The sequence below is a fragment of the Malaclemys terrapin genome, chromosome 10 (assembly GCF_027887155.1).
Source record: "Malaclemys terrapin pileata isolate rMalTer1 chromosome 10, rMalTer1.hap1, whole genome shotgun sequence".
Classification (NCBI taxonomy): Eukaryota; Metazoa; Chordata; order Testudines; family Emydidae; genus Malaclemys; species Malaclemys terrapin.
In genome coordinates this window covers 63874814-63890979 of record NC_071514.1, presented here as the reverse complement: position 1 = coordinate 63890979, position 16166 = coordinate 63874814, and the positions used below count along the sequence as shown (strand labels likewise).

At 40.3% G+C, this 16166-nt stretch overlaps 1 protein-coding gene across 1 annotated transcript in view; it reads left to right on the top strand.

Annotated features, from left to right (window-relative positions):
* GRIN2A (glutamate ionotropic receptor NMDA type subunit 2A) overlaps positions 1-16166 on the top strand; it is a 295359-nt gene that overhangs the window by 52674 nt on the left and 226519 nt on the right. The gene's annotated exons all lie outside the window — the stretch shown is intronic.

Genomic DNA, 16166 nt, shown 5'->3' with positions numbered 1-16166 from the left:
AATACTTTCAGGAGTTTACTTGGTTGATGTCTATTTTGTTCAGAGTAGCAGAACATTTAGTTAGGCTACAGTTTTCTTATTGAGTTTGTCTTGAAAGGCAGCCTTTAGGATAGCCAGGTTTTAGCGTTAGACACTTTAGATTAGAACTAGGGTTTTAAAATCAGTGTGCAAATGAATTGGGAGACAGTGGAAGGATGAGTCATCATTTTAGCTTAATAGATGGGCTTCTCTGTTATGTAGCTAGTCTTCTAGGTTAGACTGTTGCAACTCTCCTTACCTAGTAAAGGAAGTGCAGTTTTCTAACCCGGAAGTGAGAGAAGCCTGGATCACAGGAAAAATAGTCATCTGATAGGGAAGTGTGCAGTCTCCTGGGAGAAGAAGGTATTCCTTGCTTACTGTAGTGATCTGTGGCCAGGAGTGGTGAAGAGTCTCGTATGATACTGAAACTCTGCTCTGACTTGATGAGTTGTATGGTGACAATCAATGATAGTGTTACTGTATTGGCAAGCTCCTGGACGGAAGTGGGTTCCTTGGCTTAAACTTGACCCAGCTGTTGTTCATTGTTCTGTTTGATTTTTCCAGGAAATAGGACATCTTAGTGACAATGGAGGTACATCAGTTGATAAGAACATGTCAGCATTCTAATGACATCCATGGCTTCCCAGGGTCTTCGTGATGAGGAGTGGTGAGAGTACTAACCTAGGACAGTCCAGCTAAGGGTTTTCGGGGGAATAAGAGCAGGTGAACATTATATCCATATACTGCTTTGTCCACATCTGCTAGATCAAATGTGTGAGTCAGCACTTTTTCACAGGTGTCAAAAGCTGCAGAGATCCAGCAGTAATGAAAAAAATTATGGAGGTTTAAGGCCATAAACAGATCATTCACTGAGTGTCAGATGGATTCTGTGTGTCATATCCTCATGTGAAACTTGTTTGTGAAGAGGCTAGGATATCGGCAGAGGTAAAGTGTTGCTGGAGTGTGCGTATCCTCATTTATAATATTATACACACACACACACACACATTATATAAGGAGGTTGAGGACATGGCCTCGAGAGTTAACTGTGTTTGAAATTGGAACTCCTGGCTACATCCCTGACTGTTACAGGGGAAACGTGCAGGTCAACCCGAGGCAGAATCATGCAAAAGCAGTGAGTTTCCAGCTCAGTGGAGCAAGTTTCACCTCTTCCCCCAAAGGGGAAATGTAGAACATTTCCTCATAATTCAGGTGTGTAAATTTTATGAGTCTTCCCTCTTTGCTGCAGCTTATTTACAGAATCAACCTTTCAAAGGTTACATTTATTCTGTGGTTAGGTCTGCATACATTATAAACAGTGTGTGTTTGTTCTGATTCATTTGGGTTTGTCTTGAACTTCAGATATGAAATTTAGATTACAGTGCCCACATTTGCAGTTTGTTTCACACATCGTGGTAGCTTGATTTTTAGAGTGTAAATGATTTTCTACACCCATGAATATTGCTAGCCTTTGGTTTCTAAGCCTTATGTTTAGGTGTTTGTATTGAGAAATCAAACGATTTCAGGTAGTCACATACTGTACCACCAAATAATACTAATATTTAATTTTTTTATAAAAAGAGCCTCCTGCAAGGTATAGAAAATGTAGGTTTTGATCTAAGTTGAAATGACAGCATCATCCTACATTTTATTCATTAGGTATTCTGAAGCAATTGCCCCTGACATCTAAACTGCAGAACAAATGTATTTTATCATATTATTGACAGACCTGCAGCTCTGTATAAATGAGCACATCCTGCAGATTAGCTGCTAGCCTAATTTGCCCTAATACTAAGTCTCCTTTGGCCTGAGATTCAGGAACCATAACTTCATAGCATTTGCCTTTCTCCTATGTTGCTTTCATTAGAGACAGTTTCATTATTTCTACGCTGCTGCACCATTAGCCACAGATCACTCAGAGAGATGTGCACATTTATTCTAAGGATTTGCTGGATCAGTGAAATACTTCCTGTGTTTTGCCAGTTTTGTTTCAAGAGTAAGATCTTGCTATGACACCACCTGCAGCTAACTCAGGATTGATGCCGGGCAGTTTTCAGTAGAGGAGAGGTGATATAAAAAGATTTGTTTAGTTTCAGGTCTAATCAGTTTATGCTTTTTGGTACTTGTGGAAAAAGTGACAAATTCATCAGAGGTAGCAAATGCCTTCCTTAGATCTGAATGCAAGGAAAGACCATGTATTTTTTGTCACTTCAAAATACAGTTTATATTCACTTTTGATGACAAACTGCTGTAGGGGTTCTTGTTTTCCTTGTTTTAGCATTTGAGTTAGTTATTGAGTATTTTCAAGGGTGAAGTGATATCTGTGAAAGACAGCAAAACAAGACTGAAATGCTCTGATTGCTGCATATCTATTGCCATAACAGAAAATCATTCAATGGAATACAACATTATCTAAGAAATTAATCCCCGTGTCAAGGGTAAGCAATGCATCTGTAGTCACAAGCTGTTCTTCCTTGAACCAAGAGTTTTTCCTTTCCTTGTCTTTCTCAAGTGAAAGGTTTTCTTTTAACACAGTTTTAGATGCATCAGGAACATTAATACAGTAGACTGGACACAAACTTTGAGACATGCATTTTTTTTTTTTACAAAGACATATTTTCAATTTTTAGCCATTATGCCATGTGAAAGTTTACTGAGGTTAAACACTTAATGCAGAATTGTTAGGCCTGATATCCTAACCAGACAAGTTACAAACTGTTACAGGGCTATTACAATCTACAGGAGTATGGCTTGTGAGCTCAATGCAGCTGCGTAAATCTGTGGTCCTCTACAGAAATGATTAGGCTTTTAAAAACAGTGCTAAAAGTCTGAAAATAACATACACATACAATCTCTTGGAGGATCACAGAACTACCAGTAATCAAACAAATAACAACAAAGTCTTTATTCCAGTTTGTAGCAGGAGATACAGAAATTAAGTAAAAAACATTAGTGTAAAGGTATCTCTGAGAGATCAAGATGTATTAATAACGTATCTGAATACATCTTAACCAATGATCTTACAAGTGCTAATAAAGTATTCTGTGATGAAATTCATATTCTTCCAAATTAAACGTTGTGACAGAACATACCCCCATGTCCAGACCCTACACACTATTTTAATAATCTTTGTACAAAGTATGTATTGTAAGATAACATTTGAAAGCTCATAATTTGCTGGTCAATATTGCCCTCATAAAATATGTATGGCAACACTGTATGTGAAGTTAGAAGATTTCACTGTATGGTGTTCTTAACACATATTCCAAACTGGTAATTGGCAAAGAGGCTGGTCTCAAACAGAGGAATGAGTGCTCTGCTTAATTTGCATGTAAGCGGGAAGGAAAACAAAGGAAGCTCAAAGAGGTGAGAAAAAAGCATCAGGAAACATCATGCCCGATAATTTTTTTTGTCTCCTGGTACCCAGCTGGAAATGTTTTTCAAGTGGGGTTCCAAAACTATAAAAAGGAGGGACAAACACTCCAAGACACCTTGCGATGAGTCCCTCCTGGGGTGCAACCTGGAACTGCGGTACCACTGAGCCCTCTGACTCACCAGCCTGGGTTCCCTCTCACATTGTGCTGCTGTGACAAGCTGAAGACCACTCCTGATCCTACACTCCCACCAGCATTCACACAGGCAGGGACACACCCAGCTGCAATTACATGCAGGCCGTAGCCAGCTATTGCATGAACCAACAATAGAGAGGCTACTGCCAAAATACGCCCAGCTCCCCAGGCTAGGACCCCAGAGCTGTACCATCCTACCCTGGTCAAAAACCCGACCAGTATGAATTTATTACCCAGTTTACCCCTCCCTCGATGTGGAGAGGAATATGCACAACACCTTTGTTAACTGAGCTGTGATTTTTTCCCAAACACTTCACTCAAAAACATTGGTTAAGATAAAACATAAAACAAGTTTATTAACTACAGAAAGATAGATTTTAAGTGATTATAAGTGATAGTAAAGAGATCAAAGCAGATTACCTAGCAAATAAACAAAATCACAATCTAAGTTTAGTATACCAGATAGGATTTGAATCACCCTGACTGATAGAAGCAATCCACCACGCTTCCATACACAGACTAGAAATCCCTTTAGCCTGGGACCAGCACTTCCCCCAGGTCAGTCTTTGTTCCTCAGGTGTTTCCAAGTCTTCTCTTGTGTGGGGAGTGAGGCTCCGAAATTATTTCACTCCCCATCTTTCATAGTCTTTTCATATGGCTGGAACCCATTTGTTCCAAGCCAGGTTCCCAACTCAGTTTGTGGAAAAGTACAGGTACCAAAAAGGAGTTCAATATCATGTGATCTGATCTCAGGCTCTTGCATACTCCCGATTAGTCATGGCAGCCATTATCCGTAGACTGTTTGAAGTGTCCTCAAGTGAGGACAAGCCTTTTTCATGGCCATTGTCTTTGTTGATGGGCCATTGGTATCATCTAGCTTCTTCATTGTTGTACCCAAAAGGCTAGTTGTGGGTGTTTCCAACTTCACATCTTTCAGTAACACATGCATAGCAAAACTTCATAACTTCACATACAATGATAACACATACAGTCCAACAGGATATTAATTTTAAACAGCTCAAAACTTTTAGAATGATATCTCAGAAGGCATATTTTGTACAAAACATATAATTATATGACAGTGGTGAATGAGGGAGTGCTAGGGTGTCACCCCTCCTCTCTCCTTGCCCATCTTATTCACAGCAACTGAAGCGACAAAAGAAGCATTAATTGAATTCTGGGATAAGGGATCCTGATCTACAAGGTTCAGTCAGTAAGACTGCTGAAAGCATGTCATGAGAAAACTTTGTTTTGAATTTAACATAGTTTCTTAAATTAGGCACCAGTTGTGTTTTAACTTTATTTTTCTTGTAACCATTTCTGACCGTTACTTGTACTCACTTAAAATCAATCTCTGCAGTTATTCATTTTTTTATTGTCTTATCTAATCCAGTGGGTTTAAACTGAAGTGTCTGGGAAACTCTATTTGGGGTGGCAACTTGTGTGCATATTATTTCTATTAAAGAGATAACGGACTTTATATAAACTTGTATTGTCCAGGAGAGAGCTGGGCAGTACAGGACAAACAATTCTGGGGGGAATCTAAGATTGGGAGTGTGTAGGGGTCACTCTGAAGTATAACCAAGGTTGGTAAGAGCCAAGGTGCGGCTGGATGGCTGCAGCACACATACAGACGTAACTGGGAGTGACTTGCATTCTGGAGGCTGTTTGTGAGCAGCTGTTGAGATCAGCTCAGCCTTTCAGCCATCCGTAGGGGATTAATTGATTACTTTGGGTATTTGTCAGCTGAAACCTTAAACCAATTCTTGTCTGCTCTGTGTGGATAGTAAAAATCTTACAATACATTTCTGAATAGTGTATTCTCTAGTGTGCTTCCCTAAACTTTTCCCTTCGTTTATGTGGAAATGGTGGTTTTCAGAGGCTTAACTTGGCCAAATTTGGATTAATTTTCATGAGGACAGTAAAAAAACCCCAAAACAACAAAAAACCCTCCCACAATTCTGACCCCGTAATCATTCTTCCTGCCAAATCTCAATTTTCTGCTGCAAGCCAAGGAAAGGTAGAACTTCTTAAAGGGCCAGTGAGGAATGTTTTTAGCCCTTAAAAACTGTCTTTTTTTTTTTAGCCTCATTCTTATAAATGGCTGAGTTTTTGCTGAAACATTAAAATAAATATATAAATTTAGCCTGGGGCAAGCATGGAAAAATTTAACATGAATGATTGAAGTTTGGCAAAGGTATGAACCTGAAAACAGGTTTATAATGGAAAGTGTTAGTCTGACTTTAGGGATAGGCATCATTGCCAGCTCTGCCTATAATCTGTCCTGAATTTTTAATGAAACGTATGTGAAACTATGTCTCCATATATGATGTAATAAATGAGATAATTCAGGCATATACATTATCAAAAGTTAAGAACTGGACTTCACTGGCGCTACTGCTGGTCTCTTTTGTGGATTTAATATTTTCTTTAAGTCAGATACGATCTCTTAAAATAAATCAGACTTGCTTCAAACCCACTTAATGCAAATTGTGTGAAAAAGGAAAAGCATTTCAAGTAGGTCAACAGTAACCTTATGCAAGTCTGTTAGCTGCAGGTATGCTATATTTAAAGAAACTAAGGAGGCTGCAAAAGTTAACAGAAGGAGCCCACTTCAAAGAAAATGTATTTTTGGATTAAAGTTAGGAAAGGGAAAAATGTCTATTTTCAGCAATAGGAACCTTTTCTCTTAAAATGCAGTACTGTATATCAAAAAGGCAAGTCGCTAAATATGTACAGTCACTAACGACAGCATGCAAAATGTTTTAAAACAGGTATAGGTGAATCAGTTTGGGATGAATATAGATCTGACAGAAACCAAGCTCCAAAGTGACTTTTAATATTGTAAAAAGTTTGTATAATATTGTAAAAAGTTTCTCCGTTTTTATCTTTAATTACTGAGCATCTTCCAGCAGTCCCCCGGAAATACAACAGGCAAAATGAGACCCTCAATTTCTGTGTACTCTGGAACTCCCCATTTTGGGGTGATAGAGTCCCTGGCACCATCTGTCCACCAGTAGAGAAGAGCAGAGGCACAAGCCTTCTCCCATGTTGATGGACCTAATCTTTGGAGAAATCCCTGCGTTCCCTGGGCTAAGGAGGATGTTTCTGCATGGGTAGCAACTTTACTTCACCTGTTCCCCCAGACTTGCGGGGAGGGGAGGATTCTTAACTCCAAGCTGTTTTCCTCTCCCTTGGTTGCCCCTTGAGGATTTCCCACAAACACGAGTGTGCTAGGTCAAAATGAATATAGTACAATCATATATAGTGTGGTGGCAATAATATAGGGGTGGTAATATAATTGTATTAAATGGAGTACACCTATAGTAAGCTAGCAGTAAAGAAAATTGGATCAATGTCATCAAAATGTGGGAAGAATCTTTGGTGCTCCGTACAGTTCCTAGAATAAATGGAGCTGGAAAGTTACTTCTGTATTGCCCCTTGAACGCTGAAAAGATAACCAATATAAAATAAATGATTTATTCTCTATGTAACATATTGCCCTTGAACTCTAGCATAGAGAACCAGGATTTTAATTATATCAGATATAATACAGCATCTACTTTTGTCACCAACAGAAAAGTATTGGCCAATATGAGAGAAATTGGCAAAAATCAGAGATCAAAATGGCTTCCCAGGATTTATAAAGTCTGCTTTATGGTCTTCACAGTCGCTAAACTTTGGAATTCACTCTGCCCAATTGGCTATAATTCTCCCTGTGTTCTTCATCTTCTAATCTTTAACAAGTGCTTTCACAACTTGCCAAAGACAAAGATCTTTCTGCACTATTAGGTAACAGTGAGCTCCAAAAGTATATATAATAGGTAAGGTGAGAGTCACTCTCACTTTTCTTGGGCATATGTCTGATTACCAGGATAGGATAACGTGCATTTCATTACCCAAAGAACATTACATAGCAATTTTGCTTAATCTATAAACCTTCTACTGGAAATAAAATACTTAACCTTTAAAGCTATTTTCATGTGGAGTAATCTTATCATAGATTTATGTAATTGTTCCACAAATGTTATTCATTATGTTTGGTAATGTTCTTTGAATAGGCAGTCTGAAAGGGATATGATTGGTCATATGGAAAATATTTATTTTTCTGAACATACTTTTCTTAGGTTCTCTTCTGACCACCTTGTGTTTTTTCCTTTCTTCTCACTAACTCAAAGAGACTTGTCTGTCTTCCAAAGAGCCATATATTTATTTTTCTCTGGTTGGAAATATTTTCCTTTTCAGAGCATATTTATCAATATTTAAGTTCTTGTATGGTGCCCATTGCTATTGTTGCTCAGACTCATTTCCATGCAGTTGAAAATGAAAATATCCATTCAACTACCTTATGGTGGATAAAATTCCAGTAGAAAGTAGTCAATAGCTAACCAAAAAACTCTAGCATCACCAGGTGCTGCTGGAGAAGCCACAGACATGCTGCCTGCCACACGCACATCTGAACCCGCCACAGATCCAAACATTCTGGTCACACACAATAAGTTTACAAAAAAGCTTCAGTGTCCTTTTAGATAAAACCCAGATTATGATGTCCTAAGGGATACTCCCCTAAACTTCATAACAAAGGAGGAATCCTGGTTCAAAATACTAACAGCTGCAAGAAAGTGCTTCCCCATACTATGGCACCTGAAAGAGTCGTATAATTGAGATGTGGCTAAAGAAAATACAAAATATTAGAGATGGAATAAATCCCAACTCATATTTGAGTTGGAGATCTCAAGTCAATACTCTGTACACAACATATAGGAAATAAGGGTATATACAATAGCCCAGGGCTAAAAACACACTGCACTATGCTCTGATAGACATAATTGTTAGTCTCTGTTCGAGACTCTCTTTCCCAGTAAATTGATAACTCTCCTAATGAGCCTACATATGAATTGCATGAGGGCTGACAGTATATAACTCTGTGGAACTCCACATGAAAGCCATTGGAATAGAAAAGCACTTAACAACATTATCCTTTGGAATCTGAGAGACAGGAACGTACCCACTCAAAGCTGACACTGTCTGCTTCTACCAGGGACTACAGACTTGTCAGCATGTCATAATCTGTGTTGGTAAAAGCAGCTGATGTAAGAGTAGCAGCATGATCTTGATCCACTGCTAGATCATCAACCAATATCAGCAGTGCACTCAGGTTGGATTCCTGATTGACAAAGATCAAGAAAGTGAGAGGCATCAAAGCACTGAGTTCGCTTCAAGAATGTTAACTATGTATAAAGTTAGATACCAGTCAACAGTTGGAAGAATTGTTGACATGGAAGGTTGTCTTTTTGAACAGAGGCCAAACACAAGTTTTCTTCAAAAACAGTTGGCACCCTGATCTCTTTTAGCAAAAGTACCAGTGGTTCCAGGCTGGCCTTCACCAGCCAGAAAGGACAAGGTTCCAAAGTACAGGTTGTGGTATGAGGCTCATCTGCTGGATCTGGAATCCAATACAGAAGTCCTAGCATTTGACCCCTCCAGATATTGCCCCACCTCCATAGCTGCAGACAACTTGGTGCATATATTCTCTTTTGTATCTTCAAGTAAGTTGAAATTCCATCACCATGGAGTAGACTTGCATCAGCAACTGAATGGAGATTGTTCAGATTAAGCACACTATCCATTGGAACAAATTCCATAATTGAGACTTTGCGGTCACTATGGTGGAGGTAGAACATGTTTTCTGTTTCCTGCTTAGACATGGCATAAAACTTCGAAAGTCATTTATCCAAAGCACAGCTTTCTCATGAGGCTTATGCACTACCACTGTAAACAGAAGTTGCTTAATTTCTTACATGTCACCAATCAAATGACGGGCAACTGTCTCTTGAAGTTCTGCATCACCTTATATTCAAGTTGGCATCTGAAGTTAGTATTTGATTTTAAAATTATGAAATTAAGTAAGAATATCTAAGGTTTCAGAGCATCCTTCTTAGCCGGCTTTTTGTCTGGGCAGTGGGGGGTTGGGTGCTCAGCACCTCTTCAGGAGCTAAACTCTTGCCACTAGTCGCCACTTGTGATTCTATGTGCCATTCTACATAGATACACAGTGCATACTTTCCATTTACAGAAGATTAAAACATTCTGATGACACTTCTTAGAGAACAGGGTATAGCAATAAAACTTGCTCTCCAATCTGGTTTATTGTTATTCCTTGAATAGCATATGTCAATGTTCTGCTGGTCTGGGTTTGCTTCTTAGCAACCTGTAGTGTTGGCATACAGATTGTGACAGGTAGATCTGCAGCCATATTTTCTAGCTTTGATCTTATTTGTAGGTTCCCCATGACTTACTGTTTCTCACCTACTCATGGGATATAGCAATACTATCGCCATGTGAGAACCAACTGCTGCTCATTTCAGCTAAATTACCCCAAGCATGTAGTTGAAGCCATTATTAGTGAAGCCACCTGTATCTTTCACATCCTCCCCAACAACATCCATTATCAGAAAAATCAGGGAGAAATCCCACAGAGCCAAATCAAAAGGCTAGAATAGTAAAATAATCTTAAAAAATCCCTTAAAATGACTAAGCCACGTTTTGGACCAAAGACTACTAATTCTAATATCAGGTTTCAAAGTAGCAGCCGTGAAGTGGGCTGTAGTCCACGAAAGCTTATGCTCTAATAAATTTGTTAGTCTCTAAGGTGCCACAAGTACTCCTACTCTAATTCTAATATCTGCATGTTAATCTGGTGTAGTTACATTGATTTACAGTAACTGCAAAAAGAACAGGAGTACTTGTGGCACCTTAGAGACTAGCAAATTTATTAGAGCATAAGCTTTCGTGGACTACAGCCCACTTCTTCGGATGCATATGCTTATGCTCTAATAAATTTGTTAGTCTCTAAGGTGCCACAAGTACTCCTGTTCTTTTTGCGGATACAGACTAACACGGCTGCTACTCTGAAACCAGTAACTGCAAAGTGGTCTGTTTTTCCTCACCCTGTAGAATAGTTCTATTGCTTATTTAGTAACAGTACTATTTAGATATCATTTCAATCTTCTAAAGAGATGGTGATTTGAGTAAATGGACCTGCCCACAGAGTTTTAAAATCTTCCATTACAACTATATCTTACCAGCATACTCACTCATTTGACTAGTAAATGAACGTGCTAAGAATATCCAACAGTATTTTAGATGTTGCAGAAAATATCTTAAAACATTTAAATTTAAAATAATCTCCAAACAGATGTCTCTCTTTTTTCAGTCTAACATGACACTTGTAGTTATTGTAGAAAGCTAAAAAGGAAAATTCAGGCCTTTATCCCCTTGGCTGGCTGGTTCTCTTGGGCCCAGTTTTGTAATATCAACAAAGACAAAACACCCACTTAAACCATTTGGAATCTTGCTTGATATCTAGTCGCTCAAAATGACTATTTAACAGCCCATCTTTAACAACTATCTGCAGATAAGGGATTTCTTCCCCCCTACCATTATTGAAGTGAATCATAAAATAAATCTTAAACAATGATCTGTCTTGATCAAACTGAGCTCCTAATTCAGACTCAGAGGTAGTAATCCACAGATGTAGTAATCCCAATTTGTAAACAGCTGAATTGATATCTCGGAAAACACTTATTAGGTAGTTTGAAAATAAATAAATAAATAAAATATATAATAATTTAACACCTCTACACAAGATCTACCTGAAATTCATTGATTTGAATTAATCAAGTTTTTATAAAGCACTGATAGAGCTTGGAATAACATGGCAGGTTTCTCATGTGAGGTGGGGGGAGATGTTCATTACAATAGTGCTTAAGGGCCAACTCAGTATGGGCCCCACTGTGCTAGGCATTGTACAAACACAGAGTAGCAGACAGTCCCTGCCCTCAAGAGCTAACAATCTAAATTGATAAGATAGACATATGGTGAGGGAAGGGGTTTAACACAGAAGCAGAGTGAACAATGTAATGGTAGCTAACATCATGTTACTTCCATGATATCTGGGTGTATTTAGTTAGGGGATAAGAAGATAAATGGAAAGAAAAGTGCCAAGAGAGTGGCTGTTGACGGAAAAGGGGAGAAGTGGGTAAGAAAGGCAGGTGTGGATTGAAGCTGAGGTGAAGAGACTGTGGGTTTAGGGGGGAGAGGTCTGGAGCAAACAGCCAATCAGTGCAGGGCAGAGAATGTCCAGGCAAAACTGTAGGAAGTTGTCTGAATGTCCAGAGATCCTACTTTTGGCTGCTTCTACAGCTGCGCCTACCGGCTGGAGTCTCTGGCTTGTTTCTCCCTGCACTTTCCCACCAACGCTATATATGGAGGGGAGGGGATCCACTTGGATCACATTGCCTCAAGTTTGGGGGGCTCTTTTGCACAGTTATGGGTCAAGAGGTTTCTGGGAGGAGGGATGGTCCCAGAGGGGCCCTACTTTCCCCTTTCCCCTCAGTGCAGCAGTCCCTGCAGCTACTTTGACTGGCTGGAGTCTGTCTGGTTCCTCCCTGTAGTTTTCCCCCAACACCACAGGGGGGGAGGGGGAGGAGAGCTGATGGAAGAGACACCACCAGAATAGGTGTCTCTCCCCAGCATAGTTCTCCAGGTCTGCATCTGGGGGCTAGCTGATTGTTTTCAGTCATAGGTAGCTAGGAAGCTTTTTTTATGCGAACCATGTTTTTAGGAAATATCAGAGATTTGCTAAGCGTGGAAGGTTAAATCCAGGCACATCTCTTGTCCTCCTCCACCTTCCTTTGGGGGTGAAAAAAAGAGGAAACCATTTCTGAATGCAGGAGTCCCTAGATGTAGCAAAGTAGGCATGGTTCCAAACAACCTCCACGTCAGAGCATTCTGATCTGCAGGAGTTCCCTGCACCACTTCATGCAAGGTACTGGACAAAGGGTTGGCGGATAAGCAGCTACGGTGGTTAACTGGCCATTCTTACTTGTAGATGGGAAATACAGCAGCTACTGCAGCCCTGAGCCTTTGGTAGTGGGTTTGCTGCTATTGTCTGTTTTGGGGGAGAGTAAGTCTCTGACCGTACTTACTTGGGCTATGTGAGGGACAGGCTTTTCCTCAGAGAGCATTTGATCTCAAACTGGTCAAGTGCATACTATCTACAGGATTACCAAGATCAAAGTTACCAGCCATAGAAGGTCAGGTTTATAAAACAAGCAAGAGATTTAATGCTAAAGTAGCTTGTTTATCACTGGGAGTTCCATGCAGTACAGTGCTCCTCCTTACTGTTTACTCAGTTACAAATCTATGTAGTCATGTGTGAGTTCAGTGCTACTCAAATCTGGCTAGATGAAGTACTCACTGAGGGGGAAAGGTCCATTCTTCGCCCCAGGAAAAGATGTAGCACTAAAGAGGAAATAAAGAAAATACCAAAATGAAGGCATATAAATTACTTTGGATCAAGGCATTCATGATATTTTCAGCATTGCCTTGATGAAGGCTCTGCTTAACAGTTCTGTTCTTAACTCTTTCAGAGAATCTGTTAACTACAGTGTGGGATTTGGCACACAGAGGTGGATCTGGGGCATAGCTACTTGCTCCACAGCATGCTTCCTTGCCTAACCGGCTGATTTTGAAGTGGCAAGCTGATCAGCAGTTAATGTTGCAAGGACTAGAAGGAATCTGGATATTGGCTCAGAGGGATAGCCAGTAGCAGAATGACTCCCTCACGGGGGGATGCTGCCAGGGGAGAGTGTGTGGTAAGCTGGATGGAAAGGATGGTTTTGCACAGAAGGTCTGGGTGCATGACCTCTGGCTTCCATGCAGGTTTGTTCCTCTGTTCTTTCAGCTGTTCAACCCCCTCCTCCCCCCAATCTGTCTCCTTTTGAGTGGAATCAAGCAAAAAATTTAGATTGAAACTAAATTCCTGCTGAACTTTTATCCTCCCAATTGTTTTTCTCCTGAGATGGTAGCAAGTAGGCAATTATCTTGTCAAGAACAGTTACTAAGATATTAGATTTGTTACTGCCTGTATGTTTTCTCTTTTTATAGACTGAGATGATCTCAAAAAGCAATGACTGACAAAGATGAATGTCTTAGGGGACTTAAGCATGGTTGTGGAACATTTTGTATTGTATTATGTAATTTAACCAGAACCAATGAACCAATAAAAATGTGATTCTTCTTTTAGCAGCATTGTCAGTGAGCAGAGACAGAGTTAATTATTCACTTTGGAGTATCCTCTTCTGTTGTTTTTGTAATAGTATTAGCTTAAAACAATGCATGTAAGAAATCCTAATGTACAGCAGCTTATTTACCATATTCTAAAATGTCAAGGGGTCATTGCACATTTCTTCCCAATGTATGCAAGTTACTAATAAGTGTGGTATTGAGCACATCACTTTCATGTTAACTTATTTATGTAGCTGTACTGTCTGTCACTGGAGGAATAAAGTTGAGCACAAAAAGAAGCAAATGCCCAGATCAGACAGCTTTTTGTTTAAAATGGGGAGCTATGTTTTATCAAGACAGGTAACTGCAATGTATACATGAGTTGAAATTTTGGTGCACATAATTTGTAGGCCAGATGTTTCTAAATTACAAAATAGTGCAGCTTAATATATATGAATGGTTAGATATCACTAATGTGACATTGCATTTGCTATGCATTTTTCTAGAATCTTTTCCAATCTCAGGCTGAAAGCTGGGGATTATGATGAACTAAAGGGTATCCCTAATGTTAGTGAAACTAGTCCTAGTAAAGATAAGTGCCTTGTATAAAGTTAAGGAGTCCGGTGGCACCTTAAAGACTAACAGATTTATTTGGGCATAAGCTTTCGTGGGGGTAAAAACCCACTTCTTCAGATGCTTGGAGTGAAAATTACAGATGCAGGCATAAATATACTGACACATGAAGAGAAGAGAGTTACCTTACAATTGGAGAACCAGTGTTGACAGGACCAATAAGATCAGGGTGGATTTGATCCACACTCAATAAGGCTAGGTCTACACTACCCGCCTGAATCGGCGGGTAGAAATCGATCTCTCGGGGATCAAATTATTGCGTCTTGTCGGGACGCGACAATCGATCCCCGAATCGATGCTCTTATTCCACCAGCGGAGGTGGGTGTAAGCGCCGTCAACGGGGAGCCGTGGAGGTCGATTTTGCCGCTGTCCTCACAACAGGGTAAGTCGACTCCGATAGGTCGAATTCAGCTACCCTATTTGCATAGCTGAATTTGCATATCTTAAATCGACCCCCCCCGTAGTGAAGACCTGCCCTAATTGAGGAGGAGGTGTCTATGCCAAGAGAGGGATAATTGCCTTTGTAGTGAGCCAGCCACTCCCAGTCTCTATTCAAGCCCAAATTAATGGTGTTAAATTTGCAAATGAATTGTAGCTCTGCAGTTTCTCTTTGAAGTCTGTTTTTGAAGTTTTTTTGTTTAAGTATGGCTTCTTTAAAATCTGTTATAGAATGTCAGGGAGATTGAAGTGCTCTCCTACTGGCTTTTGTATGTTACCATTCCTGATGTCTGATTTGTGTCCATTTATTCTTTTACGTAGAGACTGTCCGGTTTGGCCAATGTACATGGCAGAGGGGCATTGCTGGCACACGATGGCATATATCACATTAGTAGATGTGCAGGTGAATGAGCCCCTGATGATGTGGCTAATGTGGTTGGGTCCTCTGATGGTGTCTCTAGAGTAAATATGGGGACAGAGTAGGCAATGGGGTTTGTTACAGGGATTGGTTCCTAGGTTAGTGTTTCCGTGGTGTGGTGTGTAGTTGCTGGTGAGTATTTGCTTCAGGTTGGGGGGCTGTCTGTAAGTGTGGACTGGCCTGCATCCTAAGGTCTGTGAGTGTGCAAGATCGTTTTCCAGGATAGGTTATAGATCATTGATGATGTGCTGGAGAGGTTTTAGTTGGAGGCTGTACGTGATGGCCAGTGGTGTTCTGTTATTTTCCTTGTTGGGCTGGTCCTGTTGTTGGCGACTTCTGGGTACCCGTCTTGCTCTGTCAATCTTTTTCCTCACTTTCCCAGGTGGGTATTGTAGTCTTAAGAACACTTGATAAAGATCTTGTAGGTGTTTGTCTTTGTCCGAGGAATTGGAGCAAATTCGGTTGTATCTTAGGGCTTGGCAGTAGACAATGGATTGTGTGATGTGTCCTGGATGGAAGCTGGAGGCATGTAGGTAAGTATAGCGGTCAGTAGGTTTCCGGTATAGGGTGGTGTTTATGTGACCATCACTTATTTGCACTGTAGTGTCCAGGAAGTGGATCTCTTGTGTGGACTGGTCCAGGCTGAGGTTGACGGTGGAATAGAAATTGTTGAAGTCCAGGTGGAATTCTTCAAGGGCCTCCTTCCCGTGGGTCGATATGATGAAGATGTCATCAATGTAGCGCAAGTAGAGGGGGGCGCTAGGGGGCGAGAGTTGAGGAAACGTTGTTCTAAGTCAGCCATAAAAATGTTGGCATACTGGGGGGCCATGCAGGTACCCATAGCAGTGCCACTGACTTGAAGGTCTAAATTGTCCCCAAATCTGAAATGGTTGTGGGCGAGGACAAAGTCACAAAGTTCAGCCACCAGGTGTGCCATGGCCTCATCAGAGATACTGTTCCTGACACCTTATAGTCCATCCTCATGTGGAATATTGGTGTAAAGAGCTTCTACATCCATG